Here is a 218-nt window from a genome sequence, read left to right as displayed (position 1 = left end):
AGGGAGGAGATGAGTGTGAGGGGATACCAACTCGTAAAATGCCTATCTTTCGAACCTGGAAAATGAAGCATTGCACACATACTCCTACCTTCGGTGTCTTTTCGATAAATTCGGCATTTGGTGGACGAGGAAGGACTTTGGCAGTCTGGCGACAAGCTTGAATTACTTGCCATGCTTTCTTTCGATACTAGTTACTAATTTTATTATCGAAGAAACGC

General features: G+C 43.1%; 1 protein-coding gene across 1 annotated transcript in view; it reads right to left on the bottom strand.

Moving 5' to 3' along the window:
• Nucleotides 1-218, bottom strand: part of LOC119585074 (ADP-ribose glycohydrolase OARD1-like) — a 23,816-nt gene that overhangs the window by 5,566 nt on the left and 18,032 nt on the right. The gene's annotated exons all lie outside the window — the stretch shown is intronic.

This window comes from Penaeus monodon, chromosome 19 (assembly GCF_015228065.2).
Source record: "Penaeus monodon isolate SGIC_2016 chromosome 19, NSTDA_Pmon_1, whole genome shotgun sequence".
Taxonomy (NCBI): Eukaryota; Metazoa; Arthropoda; class Malacostraca; order Decapoda; family Penaeidae; genus Penaeus; species Penaeus monodon.
This window is presented reverse-complemented; position numbering and strand designations above follow the sequence as displayed.